The sequence below is a fragment of the Gallinula chloropus genome (genome assembly GCF_964237585.1).
Source record: "Gallinula chloropus genome assembly, chromosome: 8".
Lineage (NCBI taxonomy): Eukaryota > Metazoa > Chordata > Aves > Gruiformes > Rallidae > Gallinula > Gallinula chloropus.
This window is the reverse complement of record NC_140093.1, coordinates 646,356-669,178: the sequence shown is the minus strand read 5'-3', so window position 1 is coordinate 669,178 and position 22,823 is coordinate 646,356. Positions and strand designations below refer to the sequence as shown.

General features: G+C 56.7%; 1 protein-coding gene across 6 annotated transcripts in view; it reads right to left on the bottom strand.

Moving 5' to 3' along the window:
* The window catches only part of MBNL1 (muscleblind like splicing regulator 1), an 83,404-nt gene extending 61,070 nt beyond the window's left edge, over positions 1-22,334 (bottom strand). For 2 of the 6 annotated variants that reach the window (XM_084267393.1, XM_084267399.1), the window contains exon 1: positions 15,182-15,339. The gene's annotated coding sequence lies outside the window, so the exon portion shown is untranslated. The other 4 variants (XM_084267396.1, XM_084267398.1, XM_084267394.1 and 1 more) reach the window with 4 other exon arrangements.
* Between the last annotated feature and the right edge of the window lie 489 nt (positions 22,335-22,823).

Here is a 22,823-nt window from a genome sequence, read left to right as displayed (position 1 = left end):
CAGAAAAGAGAGAAATAACACTGGGAAGTCACTCCTCAAGAGTCACAAGAGGGGTCAGTTAGCTGCCTGCTGAGCTGGCTCAACCAGAACGATTAAGAAACAGCTACAAACCCACGGGACAGGGAGCTGGAAGTGCCCAAGAAAGTGAAAGCAGCATGAAAGGGCCTGTGCCAGGGGTGTGAGTTCTGATCTCGGTCAGTTCTATCACTCCCCATTACGGCTATAGAGCAGTGCTGGACAGCCAGGTTAATGATACGTTCTCCCTCCTTTTCCCATTACAAGATCAGGTGTCTGAGCAGGTGTCTCACTGCACTGGGAATGGTTCCCGACGAGCCACTGCCTTGACTCTTCCTGTAACAAACTGGGTTTGCTGGACGTTCCTGTTTATCTCAGGTCACTCACGTCTCTCAGACACACACGTAAGGCTGGCCAGGCACAAAGCTCAACCCTAAAGAACAACGTGGCAGCAAAGAACCATCTTCAGGCTCAGAGGCAGTGGAAGCTGAAAACGCCAGTCTCAGCGACATGGGAACTGTCAGCAAGAACAGATAATTACACAACATGAATCCGTCCTCATGACAATTACTCTAATGAGATAGGAAATGGAATAAAATCAATATTCTGTTTACATTGGTGCTACAGGCTCAAAGCTGGAAATTGCCAAATGGCTGTCTTTTAAAGGAAGAAGCACAGCAACTACTGCCTGCTGAGGAGTATTTCCCAAACACCTCTGCCAAACCCAAAGTTTACCAATAACCTATCTCAACATACAACTTGGAAGAGTTACAGCAATTACTTCACAACACAATTGAGGGATATAATTACAGCACTGTCACAAAACTGAGCAGAAACAATGAGCTAATTAACGACTTGGCCACATAACTGGGAAGGACTGGTTAAAGAAAAACACTCTTTAGTGAACTACCACCAAACAGACCAAACTGGGCTGGTACTCTGGCTCTGCAGGAACTGTACCTGCTACAGCAATGCAACAGCATGTCAAAGCAAACAGCCCCCCCAGTTCTGCAGTTCTACATATATCAGGGGGGAAAAGGAGAGCGTGGGGGCAGCAGCACAGCAGTTCCAATGAGAAAACGATGCTGTGCCAGCTGGGAGGCACTGCAGAGCCCCCAGTCAGCTTGGGACATAGAGAGCTTGGTAAAGCTACAAGCAGGTATTGGCACTGAGCTGCTAAGTGAGCCCCAGACAGGGCTAGTACAACACCTGCCGACAGCCCTGCTGTGGCCCAGGCACGCTGTGTGCCCTGCACAGCTCCAGCAGCACTGCCAGCAGTGTTTTATGGGGTATTTCTGGACTGGTTTAACTCAGGGTGCTCGGGAAGCAGCACAACCTCCCACTGACTCCAGTGGGCTCCTTGAGCAGATCCTCATCAGAGCTGTCTGGATATGGGGCCTGTTTCACAGCTGCTGAAACCATTTCAGCAGGAACACCTACCTGTGGCATCACACCTGAGTGCATCACATCACAGTGTACTCAGTTCATGAAAGATGAATAAACCATCTTTAAAAGAGGCCACACGCCAGAGAGCCCCCACTGCACCAGTTACTGCAGCGTGTGGAAACCAGGCATGTCCTTGACACCAGCTCTCCAGGATGTACCTCCCCAGCCAAACCCTGAAGCCATTCCCAAGCACAGTGTAACAGCACTGACACCCAAACCCCACAGCCCAGTCCTTTCTTACTTTAGATTAATTACAGTAATGCTATTTTCAAGTCAGAAAGTTATACTGCAAATTCCACAAGCCTTTAAAGAGCAGGCAGTTCTGAAGTCACTGACCACTGTTAAAAACCCCAACACTTCACAGTCAAGAAATGTGCCAGTTGGGCTTTATCTCCTTTCTTTACAAGCCGTGGTATCTATCAACCTCCTTCACCAAACCGGGCACTCCAGCGACGGGCAGAACTCACATCATCTGGCAGCAGGAGATGGATGTGTGTTCATAAACGACAGCAGGCAAAGGTCAGGGGCTGTCTCCAGCCTAGGAGATGTGTACACTAGCTATTATTCCGCTCTTTCCTCTTGTAAGCCAGAGAAGCAAAATGGCAGGAAGGGCTACTCTGCATTTAATCCACTTTGCCACTGATTTATGGATTACAAAGCACTCGCACATCCCTCCACACCACTGAGGCTGCAGATGCCGACTCTGGTAGTGCAAACAGGCCCATACTATGTAACTCCTTAGGATAACATTTACGTGATGTATTTCAGAACTAGGAAGTCCTGCATCATCCTGACATGGGGGAATTTCAGCTGTAAAAGAAGTGACATTTCCCACGCAACTCTGAAAAGAAGTTGTTTATCTTTAAAAATAACAGTAATCTAGTGATTTAAAACCCCAAGAAGTAATTTTTTTAGAAGAAAACAAACCAAACTGAAATAGCCCAAAGCTCTTTAATTAGAGTCAGTCTCCTGTGCTCACACTAATGAACATTAAACACCAAATTTCTACACGACGACGGGTCAGAGGCTGTAACTGACCCACCGTGCCCCCTTCCAAACAGCACAGAGCTATTTATTAATCAGCCTCTTGCACATCACAGGCATTCTGTTTGATTAACTGCAAGCGCCTGTGGGCCAGGTGACGCAGGAGAGGAGCAGGATGACCTACTGGATGGCATCACACCAAGAGCCCAGTGTCTGCTCCGGGGCAGGACGGGGTGTGAGCACAGCCAGCCCAGCTGGTCAGCCGCTCCGAATCCTTCACCCCACACTGTCCCCTGTCAGCACAAAGGTACACTTCACCTGTAGAACGTTTCCTGCCCTCTCCTGCCTCAGCATGTGTGTGACTTTGTACCTCCCGTCACTTCGAGCAGGCTGGGGTGCTGCTGACTCTGAGCCAGGCATCAGCAACGCAGCGCCCAGGCAGCCAGCCAGCCGTTCCTGGGTGCTCTCCTTGACAGCACGGCCACACAGCCAACCTCGAGTCCCACAGGCAAGACACAGAACTGGGAGGTACTGGAACTGGCTAAGAGGACAGCTACACACCCCTGGAAGACACCCCTGTATTGACAGGGGATCTCTAACCGTACCTGCACGTACACGAAGTGCCTGAACCCACGATTAGCAGCATCCTCCATGACGACTGCTACAGCAAGAAGCAGTGCCCGTGACTCAGCAACACCGAGTCCAGCTGCTGCCGCTGGTTCAGGCAGCAAAAGCGACCCTGTGGAGCCCTTCCTCCTGAGAGATGCTGCAGACCCCCAGCCTCGCTTCTCGGGGGTCAGGTGCCTCAACACCCACTGCACAGCAAGGGGAAGGAGCCCTGGCAGCTAATGGCTGCTGAGGTGCTGAATTAAGCCACACGTTACCTCTAGAAAGTTTCCCGCTTTGTACCATCGGCTGTATCGCTTTTCACTTCCCCTCCTAAAGCAGCTGCCACGTGGCCCTGGTTGCAAGGGACAGCTCTGTCCCTCCCCAGAAATGGAGCCCAGCAGTGGGTAAAATGAGCCTTGAGAGACCACTCTGGTGGGTTCCTGATCAATTAAGGGCATGTACAGGGACAGCACTACCGTTAGAGTTCAATTATTGCTAACAGCATTCACTCCAGGCAACCAGCTCCCCCGCTGGCTTTGCTAACCTGCCCCAGTCTGGACACCCCCTCCTGCACTTGCACCATCACCAAACCCAAGACTTCAAAGCCCTTGCCTGTTCACACGATGACTGTTTTGTGACGTGGATAATCATGAACTGGGAGTCTGGACGCAGCCGTGGCAGCCTTGCACCCTGGGAGGCCCGGGGCGTCCTCAGCAGCCTTCAGCTCAGCACCTCACCACGACGTGCCTGCTGTGAACAGGGGTGCAATCCTGGCGAGGCCCTTTGCAAGCTGCAATCATGCCCATTGCTTCCTCATGCATCTGACTTGAGGGCAGAGAAAGAGGGACACAGGCAGAGACAGTAAGGAGCACGTTAGCCACAGTTCCGCTTTCGACAGCCAGCTGGAGCTCCGTAACGGGGAGCTGTGGCCATGCAGTGACAGCCCTGTGCTTCTCTCCAAGGAGCAGAGAATGGCACAGGACTGAAGGGGAGCAGCACTCCTGCCAGATCCACAGCAGCACTGGGCCAGCCCCTGCACCACCAGGCAGCTTAGGGACACCCACACCTCCGGAATCGCCCCAGTCTCTATGATCACAGCTCCGCCTCGCCAGGGACACCCAGAGCAGTGAAGCATCCCCAGCATAGTGCCAGGATGTGACTGCCTGACTCCTGATACTGTCACCATGAATCACAAGGCACCCACAGTGCTGGAAAACCACCCCTGCATCTGCTGCAAGAGAGGGGAAAAAGCTGACTGCGTTGCAGTGCAAAGCTCTCTGTTTCTCAGCGTCTGAAAGCCAAAATCGAGCATCTTCTATGTTTTAATACATGCTGGTCTTACCTTTAATTTACAGTCATATCCTTCCAGGCTAATAAGAACTTACACAACCGATCAGAAAATATAATTCTAAAATAATTTCATTATTTACATAAGAATCAAAATGCCAAAGAATGGGGATTTCACCTCCCTGTGCTCTGCACCGACAGAGGTGTCGGGGAATTGCTGCACACTAACACAAGGGCAAAATGGTTCTTCTGTTTACAGCAAAGCAAACCAAGTTTAGGGGATGCTTTCCTTGACTTAACAGAGATCACTACACATCCAGTGCTCAGCAGCACAGAAACACTTACTGATGTGACTAATTTTGCATCACGAACAGTCTCACCCAAGCTAAATAAACACAGGTCTGTGGACATCAAGGCAAAGCTCCAAATTAGTCACCAGTATTAAAGAGAAGTAATAAAAACTGAATGACTCTGCTTTATTTTAGGAAAGAAGTGAAAAAGGTCTTTGAAAGCATGTTTTAATGAGTATCTGCTATAATTTATTGTTGTGCCAGTTCACCTTCAATCATAAGACTCATGGTTAGCTAATGATAGCCATGAAAAACAACCAACAGCCCCTGTTCAGAACAGCTGCTACTGCACAAACTTCAGTGGGAGAACCTCCATGGTGAGGGGACACCTCCAGCTCCAGGGCAGCCCTCCCCGGGGGTGCACTGCGCAGGGGCTGGAGCCCACCCTGCCTCCCCAGAGCAGCAGGCAGGACTAGTGGGATGGGAGAGCAGCTCCTGCACTGTAGCCTCCCCAGCACCTGGCTCTGCAGTTTCCCAGGAGCAGTCAGCCTGCAGGAAGGACATCAGGAGCTGGCTTTGGTGATAAATCGTGGATACTCCTTTTGTCCATGGATTCCCTGAGAGCTGAGTGACCCAGCTGGTGTAACGCTGCTTCAGTGCCCGCCAGCATAACACTTTTCTCTTTTTCAGCCTTTTTCTGCTGTGACTGAAGATGAAATTAGAGGAGGATGGAAAAGAGATTCCCAGTTATTCAGTGCCCAGAAGGCCCTTCGTGTGCTCATCCAGGAGGGAGCTGCACCCCCGCCACGCCAGCAGCACTGCAGGCAGCACTGCAGCAGGATCCCAGCCACAGCTGCCGGGTCCCGGGGTGTTCCTGGGGCCACCAAGCGAGCACAGCTCCAGGGACACTGCTGGGTATCACACCACGGCACACGGGATCACCCACAGGCTGCCCTCCCTGAACCTACCACATCAAAACCAAGAAGAGCAAGCAGCAGCCTCACAGGCACACTGACACCTTCTGCATCACTGCACACGGCAGCTACAGGGGGTTTCCAGCTCCAACGGCCAGACCTGTCATGATTCTTGTTTCTGGGTTATGGATCAGGTCAAAACCAGCTACCTCACATTTTTATTTACGGCTGTGGCAGGGCTGGGCTGTCCCAACCATCTCTGGGCTCCCGCCTTCCATGGAATAATCAAGGGATGTCTGCTGCAGAATGAGCACCGACCCTTCACCAGCCTCTCCCATCCTTCTGCACTGAGGTCTCACATCCTGACAGCTGCTGGATCGCTCTGTGGACAACACAGGCCTGCGACTCGCTCTGCTGAGGGCAGCCGAGGCAGCAGCACTGCCCACTGCCCTGGCACAGCCCTGTGCCCAGGCCCAGGGTCTGGTCACCACTCCCAGCTCTGGTCTCCTTCCTGAGCAAGGAGCAGTGAGCAGCACCCTCCTGGCTCGCTCGGTAGGCAAACCTTGTTATGCTCAACCAGTGGCACATCACAAACACCTAACCTTCAACGTCCTGTTAATTCTCCTTGCAAGGTACAAACTGATCCCTTCCTCCAAAGAGCCTGCCACAACAAGGTGAAAGTCCCAATGCTGACATGTCAAAGGACAAATCAACCACAGACCAAAACTCCTGTACAGAAGTGTCTGAAAGGCTCAGTGACAGCCCTGTCATTACTTACTGCAAACACTCCCACTTTGAGAGCAGCCTGACGAATGGCACCACAGGAAAACCCAACACAGAAAAGCACTCGAGCCCATTTAATGATGCCACTCATGCAGAGTGCTAATCCTGCAGCTCCATCTCCACCTTCTTGCCAGGCAAGAGCAGTGGCAGAGGTCCCTTTGCCTAGCAGATGGCCAGGGTGTGAGGCCCCATGCTGGAGGAGCTCAGTGGCTGAGCCACCCGAGGCTCCCGGGATCCAGCCACCCAGCGATCCCCATCGCTGCCCCCAGCACGGTCCCAGGCTCTGCTCCCAGCACTGCATGAGCACAGGCTTCCACAACACCCAGAACACCTATTGGCACTGTCCCCCTCCACTATTCCCACCTGCTTTCCCACAGTATTTCTGACAGGAGGAGCCCTCCCTACCCTCCACTTCAGTTCTCATCCACGGGCCCTCCTTTCTCCCTCCCTGCCAGCTACCTGAACTGAGCATGGCAGCGGCAGGATGCTGGGAAAAGCTCCCAGGATTTTCCCTGTGTTCCCATGCTTACCTCTAAAAGCCACTGAAAAACACAGAATATCAAAGTTTAAATTCCATTCTTACACAAAACCAGCCAAATATTTGGAAAATAGCTTCTGAAAAGGCTTAAGAAACAGCAATTTTAATAAAAATGGTGATTCAAGACAGAACGCTTAGGAGTTGATGAAAACAAACCAAACAAACCCAAAGCAATGATTTGCCAGTCATGCTGAAACACAATTCTTGTGTTTCAGTGGCCACCATTAGCTATATTTAATTAGAAGAATTCTACAGAGCTGCGCCTACTTCTCACCAAAAAATCCCATCATTAGGGATGTATTTATGGAATATATTTGCACATAAATACAGGAGCTCAGTGAAACGCTGATAAGCTGCAAGCAAGATATTTTCCCAGGGACTTTCTTCTAAGCAGCTCGCACAGCTCAGTCACAGCAGCAAGTGTCTGCACTCCCCAAAGAACGTTTGTAACGTTACACATCAAACAGCCACAGAGCACATAATGACTTCATCAGGATCAGGGACTCACTACCTTTGATTTTTATGCTTGTGAAAGAAGCCTCAGTCTAACTCTTGCCCATATATCGGGCTCTGAAGGATTCCCATACTGAATTACAGAGGGAAATGATGTCACTGAAACCCAAAAGCGATGGCACGACGTCAAGAATGCTGCCCAGGCACTAGCACAGCCTTCCCAACACTGGAAGAAGCATTTTTTTGTTTGGATATTTTTTTTCCAGCCTCCAAGTGACAGAAAAAAGCCCTAAAGTTTCTTTCTCAAGTAAATCACGCTGTGTGCTGCTGGCAAGACCGTCCCTCCATGAAACCAAACGGCACGAGCGACACCGCAACAGCCAGCGTCAGCTGGGCCGGCGAGCACAGACCCGCGGGCAACGCGAGGAGGAGGAGGAAGGGCAGCGGGCTCCACACAGCCAGCCCCAGCCTGCCCACTCCTCCACCGGTGACAGGCAGATGTTGGGGCTCTGGGCGCCTGTGCACAGGCACACGGATCTTCTATGGCAAATCCAGGCCTAATTACTGCTGCCTTCAGCTTGGCAACCTGCTCGGAAAACCTGACACATCCCCCGGGTCGGCGAGCTCCCGGAGCCTGCACACCCCTCCGCAGCGCCCCGGGGAGCGCGGGCTTTAGAGGCTGGAGACCTCAGGTCTATCCAGACCCAATTAACGCAGCAAACTTCATTTTCTCCTACAGCAATTTACTGACACATGAAAGAACAGCTTATCTCCTCCAGCACCGTGTAGGTGTCACTGCAGCAGAGACAGCTTCACCTCAACGGCAGAGCGGCCTCAGGAGCGTGCTCCTGGCTGGCACCCTGCCGCAGCTGACCGGGGGGCACAGCCATCCACCCCCAGACCACCTCCTTCCTGAGCAAACAGGGAGCTTGGGGTTAACAACTACCAAGAGAGAAGCGCCCAGGGCCTCCAGAACCGAGCTGGGAGCTCTGATCCCTCTCCCTTTTTTAGAAGGAAAACTTCCCATTAACTTCTCTGGAAGCAGGATTGGGCCCGGAGCCCAAGCATGCTCTGGGTTCCCAAGTCCTTACTCACTGCTTGCAGTCCCAGGAGCCAGCAGCACAGCAGGAATGTGTGGAGCAGCTTCAGGCTGGCAGAAAGAGCTGTGGGAGCCCGGGGTGCCACCAGCCAGAGGAACGACCCCATGCCTCCTGCTCTGCACCAAACCACACAGGTACTCTGGGAATGCTGCCCCTCTGCCTGTGGGCACCACCACGGGTGAATCCTGGTGCCACCAACCAAACTTTCTGTGCAAACCCTGAGCCACCCGAGTCAGGACATGTTATTTATAATGCTTTTGAGGGTTTACTTCTCTCTCCAAATAATACCTGCTCCAACTTGGAGCCCAAGGCAGGTTTTGCCTCGCCAGATGATCTGCAGCGGTCTCATGACTTAACACAGTTATCATCACTCAGCGTGGCAAACAGGGCTGCCGAGCCTATTCATGTTCTGAAACAGCCAGTCTGACACTGCAGAAACAAAACATCACACTGCAAGATATATAAAGTGTGGTAGGGTGAGATAAGGGGGAATGCAGGGCACGCTCTGGTAACTTGTGTCTGTGGCACTGCAAGCAAGGCTGATGCAACTCTGTAGGACCCAACTCTGGAAGTAACACTGATGACAAGTACAGGATGAAAAAATGCCCACTTCCCACAGTAGCTCCCTCAGCAGCAGGGTCTGCTCCCAGCAGGAAAGCCTGGCCTCTCTGCAGAAGCCACCTGCCACCTCTGAATTCAAACCATGGTCTGGCAGCAGGAGGGGAGCACAGCTGGCCCGGAGCGGAGGCTAGGCCAGAGCTCACCTCCCAAAACATCAGATGCCTGACCTGAACCCGCCCAGCCCTGACTTTTTATTGTGCTGAAATTCATCCTGACTCAGGCACTGATGTGCTGCTTGCATATTTACGTCCCAAGATATTTTCCTGTGAAAACAAGTATTTGGCGTGTTTCCCACCGGCACGAGGCCCCACGAGCAGCACGGGCAGCACGGCCTTGGGATGCTGCTCAAATAAGGGCTGGAAGCTGCCTCGGAGAGACTGCTTGCCAGCAGGCACTGGCAGCAGGGCTGCAGGACAGGCGGACGAGGGGCTGAGCTGGCTGCCGAGCATCCGCTTGGCCCACGGACATGGTAACCTGGCTGCAGACAGCTCACTGCCAGTTTTGGTTTGCTCAGCCCGGGCTGCCTCAGTTTCCCTGCACAATGTGTAGATTCAAAGGGAAACAAACCCCAAGCACACTATTTAGCATCAGATGTATTCTTTAACTGCTGCTTCTGAGGGGTCCCAGTAGCAACTGTCCCACTGAAATCAGGTCATGTTTAGGAACTTAATGTGAAGAGAACTTATGTTGGGTTTCTGTGAGGGCAGACTTTGTCTAGTGCAAACTCTGACTGCCTGTTCCCCCCAGTGCATTCAAAAAGTTCTCCCAGCTACCTCAAAGGTATTTTGGATACAAATATTCTTGTAGAGCAATGCAGCATATGCACGTAACTGGAAACACGGCCTGTTTCACAGGGTAGTAGCTAACAGCAAGCAGACATGTAAGAAAAAAGCAACCAAAACAACCCCAAAACTCATCCCAGAGGAAAAAGCCAGTCTCCTGATACACAGGGGGTTTCATCCTGAGGCCAGCACACATCAAACCCTCCCAACAGGCATCGAAGAGCCATGTGTGCATCGGCCGGCACCAGCTCGGCACTGCAGCTGCCACTCTCCTGTCACAGCCACCGGAGCCAGGGCAGAAATTTCAGCCCAGCCTCAAGAAACGTTCTGCTGCCTGAACACACCCAGCAGTGTAAAGCCACTTCATCCCTGGCTTCATTCTCCAAAGGACCCAAGGACCAGGAGACTCCCGTGGGACCAGGAACCACGCTCCCTTACAAGATGCTGTATCAGCACCTCCACCTCTCCACTTCTGATATCAAACATGCTTTCAAGTTTCATCCCACCCACAGTACAGTTCTGACACCCCTTCTCCTGCCTTGCTGCTTGCTCTGCACTCACAGTGCCACTGATGGACTCCCAACCACACACATCCAGGGCAGAAGAGACTCCAAACGTGGTGGAGGACAGCAAGAAAAACCCATCACATGTTTATCCCTTCGGTAAATAAGTACAGGGCAGCAGGAAGGAAGTGGTGTTTACTTTGCTGCATTACTTGGGAAACTAAGCTTAGAGTATGGGGTTGTTAATAAAATAAAATCAAAGAATAATAATCAGGGGCAACTGCTCCAATCCCTCAGGAACAGAGCCAGTGAGACCACCACACGTGCAGGCAAAGGAGAGCCCTGGAGCCCCAGCCTGCCCTGCGCCCAGCCGGGCACGGCCAGGCAGCCACGACCGCAGGAGTCCCCGGGGAAGCGAACACGCCAGCCAGACCCACGCACCACTGTCAGTAGGTGTGCAAAGCACGGTCACCAGCACGGGATGCACGTGTCTGGGCTATGCTCACAGACCTCCGAGCCCCTCAGCACATCTCCAAGCACCCCCCCCATAGGCACATCTCCGAGACCCCCCGGCAGCACCACTGTGTGCAGGATTCCTCCCCCACCACTGCCAAACGAGCAGCCGACCAAAGCCAGACCATTTTGGGCAATGCCTGATCGCTGCCCGCACTGCCCTGCATCATGCACACTGAAAAACCCTCACAAATCTTCACAATAAACCCACAGTAGAGCTCTGCCTGGGCAGGAGTTCTCTGATAAATATCCCTAGCTACAGAAGGTGTCCCAGCACGGATAAAAGTCATAAAAATGCAACAGCAAAAGGGAACAGAACTTTTTCTGCAGTTTCATCTTAACAACCTGGTCTGTTTACAGCCACATCACCTCTTCATAGCACCAGCATTTAAGATGCACACAAGGCAAAGGCAAACACCTACTCAGCCTTGCAAGGTAAGGAATGGTTACTGCAAGGCATGTTTTACAACCCAACACGTGTGACTTCCTTGGTGCTAGCACTGCTAGAAAAATGGGGCTTGCAGCTCAGGCACGTGGTTCCTAAGAAGCAATTCTCCTGTCCTGGACGTTGAGGGGTGCTAAAGATCATCCTTCTCATTACAGGCACTCCTGCGCCACTACCACCTGAAGCAGCAAAATAAAACACACTTAAAGGAAATAAAAGCAGAGAGGAAAGCCTGTGTGTTCACCTGAACTGGCCACAGGTTTAAGGACCTTCACTGCAGCCACAGAACCCATCCTGGTTTCTCTGGTGAAAACCACTTGGCTTCAACAACCCATCTCCTCCAGGCTACTCCGGAGCAACACCCTTTTCACAGTCCAATGTTTGTTTCAGCTGCCTGCTTTCTGCTCCTGTACTTCAGTGCACATTCCAGGCTCCAATATATACCTGGGCTGTCAGGCCAGGGAACTCAGATTTGCCCACGATGCTGGTACCCAAAGCGATGCAGCTCAGACATCACGCTGAGGCCACCGAACAGCACATCCATCAGCCCTCTAGAAACCCCTGGGAGGCCAGGCTGCAGGGAATGACATACACATTCCTTCCAGCTACACCTCCCCTCCTTATGGAATTTTGGAAGGTAGCATCTTCCATGCTCCTGGGACACTCAAAGCAGCCAAGCACCACAAAGCTCCATGCAAAACAGGTTGCAGAAGAAAACAACAGCAGCACCTGCTACTTTCAAATGCTTGCCAGCAAGTGGTATTTGTCATGGAGGGACCTGAAAACGTTAGCTTACTCAATACTTGGCCTTGCTATAGGAAGGAGAATAAACTCATTAATTATTATCAAGTAACACAGGTAAATAATGAACAGCAGCTGAGCCTTGGCGAAGCAACAGAGTACTAGAGCCCAAGAGGAGGAGTATGCAGAACAAAACTAACCTTTCCCCAAGCTGAACGCCTGTGCTTGAGGCTTGAAGCACCTCGACCCAGACTGATTTATTTCTGATTATGCTGCCGACCTTCCCTGAGCAGAATGAACCAAGATCCCTTCCTGGCTAACGCAGCTCCAGCAGGAAGCCCCAGCCCTGTGCGTGCCCTGCCAGGCGTGCCAAGGCTGACCGCAGCCCAGCGCGGAGCCTTCCCACGGCCCCGGCCCCTCGGGCACTGCGCTGCAGCAAGGCACAGCGGGAGCCACCAGCACCCTCCCGAACCCCTGCGCAGGTACCGTCCTTGGGCCTGTGCTTTCGTGACCCCCACCTCTCCGGGACGAGCGGGGCTGAAGGCACAGCACCGCACTGTGCACCGGCGGCAGCCCGTCAGTGGGAGGGCAACTTCTTGGCTGTGGCTGACGGCAGAAGAACCTCGGAGTGAAGACTGCTCTGAGTTACGATCACAATTCCTTCCACAACTACATTATACCAGAGAAATTTTAAATTAAAACTCTCTGCTTCCACTAATTAAACTGCTTTGTTGATACTCCTGAAGATAGATATCCATTACCTTGTTAATCTACCGGACCTGAAAGTCCAATATCATCTGCCACCAAGGTCTGACATCTGCTGAGGAGGGCCGGGGCTGTGGGCAGCGGTCGGATACATCTGACCTGCCCGTTTCCCCTGCTTGCAAAACAGCTTTCCGCCCAGAGACCCACGAGGCTCGTGCCCAGGCAGCACGTGTTCAGCCCTGCTCCACTGCGCTGCGAGACAGCCAGCACAGAGGAGGAGTCTGGGGGGAAAGAAGTCACGGAGCGAGGCTGCTCCCAGCGCTGTGCAGGGGACGCGTGGGAACCAGCCCCTGCGCTGCGGCCGAGGGGGTTTCACAGGACAGCTTTGACACCGCTTCCCCTCTCCACTCAATCACAAGCTGCTCATGTAATACCCCGATTTTGCCCGCTGATTCAGCTGCCCCACAACCAACCAAGCATCCTCGGACTCAGGCCCTTGTCTGCCCTTCAAAATACATTTCATCCGGTGGTGGCTTTAAGGAAATGAGAGGATAAACGTGCCCTGTCACTGTCTCTCTCATCTATACGGCAAAGAAATCTGCTGCCTGTGTATCCTTCCTCAGTAGCCCAAGCAAATACCACTGCATGGCCCTGTGCTTTTAGGTGTCATGTAAACTAGGCAAGCTCCACAACTACCACTACATCCTACACATCGTAAGTTCCCAACGATTTCCCAAGTCGAGCCTAACCAGTTATGAAACTCTGAACACTCAGACACCACTTTTCTATTTAAACACCTTTTGCTTCACCTCAGCCTGCAGCAGCGCTGAGGCTCAGCAGCCTAGCCTTAAACCCGGGCACGTCCAGTTCCATTTTACAGTGTTCTCAATCTACACCTGACCCGCTGTGAGCTGAGGAAAGCAGCCTGACACAGGCCCCTCAAAATTAAAATTGCAAAAGTACATGGTGCAACTACAGAGCTCAGCTTAGCGTATGCCCAGCATCCCTGTCCCCTCAGATGGGCTGTCAGGGTGCTCTGCTCCCCAGAAAGCCTGATGGGCAGCGCCCCAAGCTCAGCCCGCACCACCCAGCAAGCGAGGAGACCCCCAACACCTCATGTTCCTGCACGGCTACATCCCAGCCCTCCACACAGAGCGGTTCTGCCCCTCATTGCAGCGAAACGGGCACGCCAGGCCTGCCATTGCTTCTTCTTCTGTCTGCTGTGACTCCTAACGGTGCTGGTACGTGAGCAGGTCTGGCCAGGGTCAGCACCGGCGGGCAGCCCCGGCCGCCCATCGCAGCTTCCAAGTGCCCGACCTCTGGCCCTCACCTCAAGCTTCCCCCGCAGCAGTAAGTCTCATCGGTTAATTATTCATTATGCAAATGACTTCCTCGTTGCCCCTTTGGCAGGTGGCGTCGCTTCGTTAGGCTCCTCTCCGCCGCGCAAAGGCCGGTCGGGTCGGTCCTCAGAGCGCTACCGCCCGCTATTCCGCCCACTGCGCCTCTGCTGAACCCGGGCACGGCCCCGCCGGCCCCGGCCACAGCCCCGCCGGCCCTGCCCGGCCCTGGGCACAGCCCCACCGGCCCCGGACACAGCTCCTCTGGCCCGGCTCGGCCCCGGGCACAGCCCTGCCGGTCCCCGCGCCCTGCTGCCACCCTGCTCGGCCGCTCAGAGCGCCTCCGGAACAGGCAGCGTCCTTCCAGCAGCAGCGAGCGGGTATTTTCCCAAACGACTACTGTACACCGACAACACCGCTGCCGCCTTCCCCCCCGCCACACCGACAGCTTCCCCGGCTTGTCTGCGGCACCCGCAGGCACAACAAAGTTCCGAATCCAAGAGCTGCCTCTGACAGGGAGAAGCCCCGCGGGTCTCCGTCCCCCCGGGCACCGAGCGGCCCCGCCGGGCCAGGCGCGCAGCACGGGCCCGCTCCGCTCGGCCCCGCGCCGCCCGCGTCCCCCGGGCTGCCGCCGAGGGCCGCGTCCCCAGGAGCGGGCACAGCGCTCCGCCCGCCGCGGCCGGGCCCGCCGCCTCGTCCCTGGGCCGCCGCCCGGGGCTCCCCCTCCGCCCAGCGCCCCGGGGCGCGCAGCGGGGCCGCGGCCGAGAAGGGACCCGGCTCCGGGACGGGTCACGCCCGGCGAGCTCCCCGCGACGGGCTGGCGCAGCGACGGGCAGGGACGCGCGGGCAGGCGGGGCCGCGCCGCGGGGCGCCGCTCCGGGCACCCCCCCCACTCCCGGCGGAGGCCGGCGGCTCCCCCCCACCACCCCCCGGTCCGCGGCCCGGCCGAGCGGAGCAGAACGTACGCTCCCCCCTCCCGCCTCCCCCGCGCCGCCGCCCCGGGCAGGGCCGCCGCCCGCGGGGCCCGCAGCCGCCGCGCCGGGCGAAGGCCGCGGGGCCGCGCCGGGGGTAAGCGGCGCCCCCGGGCACCTGCGGCCGCCGCCGCCGGCACTCACCTCCGGCATGCTGGCGGGGCGGGCGGGCGCGGCCCTGCCCGGGCACGGCGGTGGCGGCCCGGCCCAGTCAGTCAGTCAGGGGCGCATGCTGACAGCGCCGCCGGCGCGGCGGGCGGGCGGGCGGGCGGGAGGCGGCGGCCCGGGCTCCCCGCGCCGGCCCCGGCTTCCGCCGCCGCCCCCGCCCCGCCCGGAAGCGCGGCCCCGCGGGCAGCCCCGCGCCCCGGCCCCCGCCGCGCTCACCTAAGCCCGGCGCGGCCTCCGGGGTCCGGGCGACGCGAACCCGAGGGCAAGGTGAGGCGCGGCGGCGCGGCGGGCTGCCCTCCCCCGGGGCCTCGCCTCCCTCATCCTGCCAGCGGCGGCGCGGCCCGGCGCCTCATGACTCACGGTGCCCGGGCCCCAGCACGCGTGCCCGGCCCCGCCGCCGCCTCCGGGTTCGGAGGAGAGAAGAAAAAACACCAGAGAAAGCGAAGCGCGGGGAGGGGGGGGGCGAGCGGGCGGAGCAGCCCGGCCCCGCCGCCGCTCCCGCCGGGCCTCCCGCCGCCTCCTGCCTGGGCGCCCCGGGCCCCCGCCGCGCTCCTTCGGGCCCCCCCTGCTTCCCCGAGGGGCAGAGGCTGCCGGCGCCCCGTCTCTCGCTGCCCTGGCAAGCAGAGCGCATGGCAGGAGAGTCATGCTGGCCCATGGCTGCCGAGGGGTGCCCGGGAGCCGCACTGAGCTCCCCACGGGCGCGGGGCAGAGCCACCCCACCCCGCCCCGCCGTGCCGGCTCTGAGCCTGTCCAGGCTGCGAAGCCACCCGTCCCTGTGAGAGCTGCGTGCCCATCACTGAGGCACCAGGGCTGCTCTGCCGAGCATCGCACGGGCAGCTCCTGGTCCTGGTGACACCAACCAGCAGTGCTGAAAAGGGAGCTGCCACGGGGCAGATTAGCCAGGAGGGAACGGTGTCCCTCGCTGGGACACTCATGTCTCAGGGTCACTCCCTCGCACCCAAAGGAACCCCCTCAAAACCCTGCAGCACTAACCAAAGGGCCAGACAAGGGAAGGACACGCACCTCAGTACGCAGAGAGGCAGGCTGCCAGGCCAGGGGTGCGTTGGGGGGCACGCAGGGTCCCATCCCAGGACATGGGAAGCAGGATGGCAGCTCCCAGACAGTGGTGGGACAACGGTGGGAAGAGCTGGGAGCACCCTGACCACACCAAGACTGAGGGAAGTGCTGCACTGGTCTTCCAAGGTGGAAGGGCACTGCAAAGAGCAGGAACAATCTTCTCTGCAGTTATGGTGGCAAGGACAAGAAGGTGGGCTGAGACAGCAGGGAGAGCGATTCAGGCTGGACTTAAAGGGAAAAGGAGGGCTGAGAAGGGGCATGGGATGCTTGTCCTGAGAGGGGCTTTAGGTACAGTCTGTCCTGCCTGGGCTGAGGGATGGCATTAAGTGAGCTCTCACAGTCCCTCTTCTACCTCGCTCTTCCTCTGACCCTGCCAGGTTTGTGCTTTTAGACCTCCACCACTCCTGCAGCGAGCAGCCTGCTCTGTCCCGAGGCTCACAACACACCTCCTCGGCTGCTCTGGGTTTTGGCCCCTTGCCCCAGAGGAGCCTCTGAAAACCCAGGCTTTCAGTTCTGTTTTCTACCCTTCCCATACACTCCGTGGCAGGATTCTCTGGCTTTACTCTTAACACAGGGCAGCAGCCGTGCCTCGGCCAGCCTCACAGCCAGACCCCACAGGAGCCGTTGTGCTGAGGCCATGGTGGTTTGTCAGGGCACACTATCGCTCCAAGCAACTGCTCCTTGATGAGGCTGAGCGCACAGGGCCCTTCACAAAAACCCCTCAGTTACTCTCTTTCCCCTTCAGCTTTTGATTGCAGTTTCTGTTTCCCTCCCTAGGGAACAGCCTGGAGAACTGTTAGCCTGTGCTGGGCACTCCGGCCGGTTCTGTTCCTCCCCGCTCCCCGTTACTAAATGTAACTGCAGGCCAGTGGCTCCAGGTGGGGAAATCCCTTCTTCCCCTCACACCAAAGCCCAAGCCAGTGCTGGCCCCAGCCTGCAGCCGAAGCCCGGGCCGATGCCTGGCCCCAGCCTGCAGGACCTCGCTGGGGAGTTGCCGGCTGCCGACAGCCACTGGCTGCCTGTGCCACGCTCCCACCTCACCGCAGGAACGGCAGTTGTCACAGGGAGCTTCTGCAGAGGCTCCAAGTGCTCTCCAGTTTGGGAGGCTTTACAGAACGGGCATGGCAGCTGCTCGCAGCTCCACCTGCATTGAGCCTTCTCCCGACTTTGGTTGTGAGAATTCACAGCCGTCAGGTCAGTGAGTATTCACAGAGACAAAGGGGGTGAGCCCTACGAACGAGTTCTGTGCCAGCATGCCTACCCGTGCCAGAAGGACACCAGGATGTCTGCAGGGAGGCAGTGTTCCTGAAGTGCCATAGCTGCTCTGCATCGATCCCCCCCGGCAGGCAGGGCCTGCAGCGCAGGGCATGCACAGCAAGAGGAGGCTGCTGCAAGGAGCAGGGCGCTGCACACTTCAGAAACGAACACACCACCACTTCTAGAAGGTTCTTTGTGGTTAAGGGTTCAGATTTGGTTTGATCTGCCATCTCACTCCCCCATCCCTCAGGGCCGTGCCACATCCACACAGGTCCTGCACCGAAGGGCCGGAGTTAACACTCTGCAGCATGTGACACTCTGCAGAGTTAACACAGTGGGAAAAGCCAAGCATGAGAGGGAGCAGAGTTCTAGCAGAACTTCCTGTCAGAGGTCTAGCAGAGCTTTGTCTTCCTGGTTGAAGTTCTAGCAGAACTTTGCCTTTCTGTCTTCTCCCTCTCGTGCTTGGCTTTTTCCCCCAAATCCTGCAGTTTGTGTTTGTAACTCTGAGCATCACTTGTTACCCATACCTTTATTTTACTTTACAAGTAAAAAAAAAATCAGGACCAAAGTGCCATGGCCCTGCAACTGAACGCTCCTTCTATTGGTTTGTAGATGCTGAGCCATAGCGGAAGCAGCCAAACCACCTCACTGATCACTTTGAAAGTTATTACCCTGGGGACTGGGAGACATCTGCCTTTAAATTTGCCTTCCCCCCTGAGCCGTACTCAGGGCTGAACTGAGCATTTGGGAAAGGAAGGGGCAAAGAGCTTCCCAGCTTTGGTGAGTAATTCCTTGCTTTGCTTGGGAAGACAAACACTATTACCTGCCCCAGAGATCTGAACTCCAGCTGGTTCCTTCTTAAGGCTTGTTGTTCTATCAAACAGCCTGGCACTAACACAGTTAACTTCTCTTTTTGTGTGCTCTAGTCACACCTGGCTGTGTGGCATTTCTGAGCCCGCAGTGGGAATCGGGGTGCCTGGAGCATCCCCCCAGCCCGGGCGGCCTCGGGAGCACGCTGGAGCTCCAGAGCAGTGAAGAAACAGGTGGTAACTGGTACCCCACTGTGCTGTTGTCTCTGCCTGACTTGGGTGGCCTTGCCGGTCCCTACATGAAGCAGCAGCACTACAGCTGTACCCCTCAGATCCCACGCCTTGCCAGCCTCTGGGACTGAACACTGTAATGGAGCCTCGGTTGCTCTTCCTGTTCCTGTTCTCTCACAGAGGAAGGCGTGAGGCTGTTTCCTCTCCCTGCGCTTACACCAACGTGCTGGGCACTTTCTGAGCAGCTGCTCCAGTCACACTGTTTGCCACACAGACCCCCTGCTGCTCAGACTGTGCTCAGGCCCCCTCCAGTGCCCACACAGCAGCTCTTCTCTGCACAGAGAGCCAGCTTTGGAACCCAACCAGTGTCCAAACCATGCCCCATTCCTGCCTCGCAGCGGCCGCAGAGTGGGTACCCGGGTGCCGAGATGCTTGGGGCTGGGTAGCCGGGGGGCACCCCCTGCCCAGGTTTCGAGGGCCCAGCTCCCAGCTCCACAGCCCTGGCTCGGTCCTGCTCTAGATTCAGTTCACTCAGTTTCATTTTCCCATCGTGCCCGTTCCCACGTGGCAGCGCAGAGCGACCGGCCTGCCGGGCTCTGTCCTCGCTGCCTGCGACGGCGGCAGCCCTGCAGCTCCCGGCATCAGTGATGCCACCTCTCACTCTGCCCTGCCCTGGGGACGGGTTCTGTTTCACAGGGGTTCATGGAGGTTACAGGGGATCAAGCCCCACAGCACAGATACCAAGCACAGGCTCTGCCATAACAAGGCATCCAGGCAGGGCAAGATAAAGAGGAAACTGTAAGGAAATTGCAGATCCTGTGGTCTCCCAGGTTATCATCTGATAATGATAATTACCATCCGGGACACCTAGCAACACCATGGACTAACTATCTTCCAGCAGAGAAAGATAAGGAAATAAGTTATTGTGCACTTGGCTTCATATGCTGTGCAAACAGAGAGACATCAATTGGGAGACAAGGGAAAAAAGAAATGTGAACAGAGAGGCACTTTCTGGTTCAGAGTCACTACGTGTCACTGGAACTGGAGCGAGAAAGAGGAACTCTTGGCTGAGCTAACGCAGCCATGGTGCAAGAGCCTGACCTCCAGGAGTTGTGCAACAGTTGCTGGCCCTTCCCTCCGAATCCCAGTGAGCAAGGCTGCTGGGCCAGTGGGCATCCAGCCCGGGGGGCAGAGGCCCCCAAGCCCCTGAGCCAAGCATGGGGACACTGAGGTTTGGTGGGTGCCCTACGTGAGGGTGGCTGTTGGCACCCCCTTCACACCCAAAAGCAGAACTGAAACACTTCCTGCTCTGGTTCCTACTTCAAAAAGATCTGGAGAGAAAAGTTTGAAGGGAAAACTGAAGGGAAAGCTCTGAGTGACGGGTCATCCCGCAGCAGCATCACATCAGGGACATGAGGGGAAAACAGATTCCCATTTCCTCTCTGGCATCCCAAACGGGATAGATCCTTTGAAAGATGACTGCAGTCCACTGCTGGATTAAGCAGTTTGCAATGTGGGACCCTCCCAGGTCATTTCAAGCCCGCCCTTGGAGATGGCTTTCTGAAGGCATTGGGCATGGGCAGAGAAGGTAACTGCCAGCCCAGACAGGGACCGCAGCCTCTGGCTCGGCTTGCACCGGCGCTTCCCTTCCAACCCCAGCTCCTGCCTGAGTGAATCGAGTAAAATGACCAAATCCAACAGGAACCTTTTGCTCAAGAACTGAGAAAGCGAAGAGCCTGACTCAGCTCAGAGCTAGCTGAAAGAGCCCCTGGGCTCCAGCTGCGTGGCTGGCACTGGGCGAGAGCAGCCTGGATGAACCGTTGGCATCCTGGGTGCCCCAGCGCCCAGCTGCTCCCTGCCTGCGCCACACCGGTGCCGGCAGCACCCCAGGCTGAAGCCGGCACAGAAAGGTCCCTCTGGCTGCATGGGTGCTCCCAGCAAAACTTCCCCCCACATTCCCAGCAGCTCAGCACCCCCAGGACACCTGCACTGAGACCCACAGCCTCCTGCGCATCCCCGACCCACACAGCGGCTCCGCAGCCAGGCCGCTCTCCTCACAGCCCGACCACAGACCCCCACCTGTGAGGAGAGGGGGTCCTGCTGTAGCCCTGTCCGTTAGAGAGATAAAGGTCACAGCACAAATCCCTCTAGTTCGAAATACACCTCAGGGCTCCGTTTTATCACAGCAAACAGCTGGGCACGACAGTCACAACGTAAACCTCGGGCTTAATCTTCCCATTTCCCAGCCTTTAGCAAAGGGGCAGAGGTGTCGCGGCGCAGGCGGCCGCGCGCCCCTGGCCCCGGGAAGCTCTTCGCCTCCTTCGGCTGTTACTCACTTGACACAAGTCGCCCACCGAGGCCGGACGTTACACTCGAGCCTTGGCAGTACAGGCGGCAACTGCCCCCTCTCCTGAGCTGTGCAACTCCTGCAGCAACCAACTTCTGCTTGGCGGCAGCGCGGGGCCCTGGCCTCCACCCCGCCCCATTAACGAGCCCGCTAACAGCATTATCCCCTGTGCTTGATAAAGATAACGGGCACCTTCTGGCCTCTGCCCTCCCACTCCCCCACCCCCTCCTAGGAAAGCCTCCTGCAGCTGGCTGCCAGGGGACACTATTTTCTGTTGAAGTAATGAAGTATTTAAAATCTCTGCTGGCCTACAAGCACGGAAAGGAGCAAACCCCATGCTCAGCGTCACAGCAAATACTCCTGCCCCACGCTGCGTCCTTTGCCTTCTCTGGGAAGGAGGTTTCTTTATTGCTCCCCAGCTGGGACCCAGCCGGCAGTGCCAGGCTCTGCTTCCACTTCATCCCCTACAGGGAGCAGCATGGGGACGCTGCCTGCAAACCAACATCCTATTTCATCACGGAAAACCTGTGGGACGTTTGTGGCAGCAACGCATTTCATGGCCGGGAGCTGACGGCAGGTTCACTCCCAGGGACCGATGCTGGTTTCATTTCTCGGGGCTCTTACCAATGGCTCCTGGGGCTGGAGCAGGCCGGGAGCGACGCTGCGGGGACAGGCTGCCCCCGGCCTCGCCCAGGGCTGGAGGGGACCCCACCATGAGGGGAGCAGCGTGCCGAGGCGCGGCACAGCAATGGCGGCGGCACCACAGCACCAGCATCCGCCCTGGCGCCCGCCCTGCAGAGCAGACTGCTAAACCCGCTCGCAGGGCTCTTCAGAGCATGTGGAAATCTTCCTCCCAACCTTCCCGGGCACCACGGGACATGAGCAGTCACCAAGGAGAGGACAAGAGGAGAATGGACCCGTGGCGGGTGGTTCCCGCCCTGGGCTTGGATTTGTCCCGTGTCTTCCTGGGAGGGGGTCGGAGCTCACCCAGGGTCCCATCAAGGGCCCAGGAAGGGTCTGCTGTGCAGTCCCACCGCTCCTTCCAGTTCCCTCGAGAGCCACGGAGCTTTGGAACTTAAACTTTGCTTAATAAAGTCCTGCTCATGGCGCTCAACTCTCTAGCGTACCACTGAAACCTCCCCCCCAGCAGAGACCCAGACGCCAAAGGAGGCGCGATCAAGCGCAGATGCTACAAGAAACCAGCTCAGCCTTCCAAACACCTTCCCGCACCCCACTGACCCCCACACAATCCCACAGGCCGGCGAGGGGCGCAGAGGGGGGTAAAAAGCGTGACCCTTACCTGGGGGGGCTGAAGCGCAGGGTGCGTCGGCGCGTGCGGCAGCGCTCTGGCAGCGCAGCCACCGCCTCCTCCGGCAGCGCGCGACGCTAATTACAACATGCTTTTTTTGCAGCAGTGGGACGGCGGCCTAGCGAGAGGGGAAGCGGTGAAAGGCCAGAAGAACTACACTTTCCACAGCCCCTGGGCCTGGGGATGTGAGATGAGCCACTGGCAGTGGCGTGCAGCGGTCACCATGGCGACGGGGCTTGTGGTTTGCAAATGTATTTTCTTAAAGAAGCAAAAATTACTTTTGGCTAATAAAAAAGAGAGAGGCGGGAGGGGAAGTGCTGCTGCGCTGCAGCCACATCTCGAGCGGCATGCGGCTCGCTGCTGGGGAAGCTCACGGCGCGGGCGTGCAGTTTGAAGGGTGCTTGCTGAAGGCGGCGTGGCTGCAGCCCCCTAATCTGCCCCTTAGCATCTGGCAGGGGGACGGGCTCCGGCCACCCTCCCACAGTCCCTGGAAACAGGGCGATGACTGGGGGCCCCCCGGGGCTCCCTTCCTGCTGTGAGCCAGAGATAACGGCCACCCAGGCAGCACCGAGCCGGCAGTGCCCACAG